The sequence below is a fragment of the Pipistrellus kuhlii genome, unplaced genomic scaffold (assembly GCF_014108245.1).
Source record: "Pipistrellus kuhlii isolate mPipKuh1 unplaced genomic scaffold, mPipKuh1.p scaffold_m20_p_3, whole genome shotgun sequence".
In the NCBI taxonomy this organism is placed as follows: Eukaryota; Metazoa; Chordata; class Mammalia; order Chiroptera; family Vespertilionidae; genus Pipistrellus; species Pipistrellus kuhlii.
This window is the reverse complement of record NW_023425529.1, coordinates 124,095,723-124,096,560: the sequence shown is the minus strand read 5'-3', so window position 1 is coordinate 124,096,560 and position 838 is coordinate 124,095,723.

The following is an 838-nucleotide window of genomic DNA, read 5'->3' as shown; positions in this document are numbered from 1 at the left end:
AACCTTTCCGTGCACAGGACCACGTTCACGCTCAACCAACCGACCCACTCCAGCCTGGCTGTTATTCAATTTCTGGAATTTCATTTCAATTAATTCTCACAAAGTCTGTTATTTAGGTAATATTCACATTTTGCTGATGAGAAACACACACACACACACACACACACACACAGATAAAACAAAAACAGAAACAAACAAACAATAAACAAAAAAAACTTTGTTTTGAGACATTATTCTTCCTTCATTGCTGCATTTTCCTGCCCTAGAGAGGCTCTTGACAGCGGTTTCTTTGGGTATCCAGAATCAGAAGCATTTTCTCACCACTACCCTCTCCACAGCCTCCTCTGCACGGGTACTGAGGCTGTCCTGGTGGGGGCACAGAGGCTAGGTAACAGAGATTTGGACCACTGGAGCCACCATACTGCCTTTCCTCTCCTTGCTGGAGAAGGCGGAGCCAACAACTTCCAGTAGCACCGAGCTTCTGGATTGGCCAAGGTTTGCGGTGCTAGCTCTTTGAACACCATAAGTGCTTCAGTCTCTCCCTCTCAAGAGCTGCTGTCACCCTGAGGTTATAGGGCTGCCCTGAAAGTCCTCTGTGTGCCTCCCGCCTGTGCAAACATGGCAGTGGACTCTTGATGGAACTGCTATTTTTAGACACTTTTAAACACCCCAGCGCTGGGGTAAGATTTCGCTTCCTGATTCTGACTCTGCTTCTCACCCGTGGGACAGGTACAAAAATCCTTAGGCATGCCTCGACTTTCCTTCCTGCTGGTGCCTTAAATTCCGCAGGTACACACCCCGTCCCCCAGCTGGGCGTGGGCACCATGTCTGCAGGAGA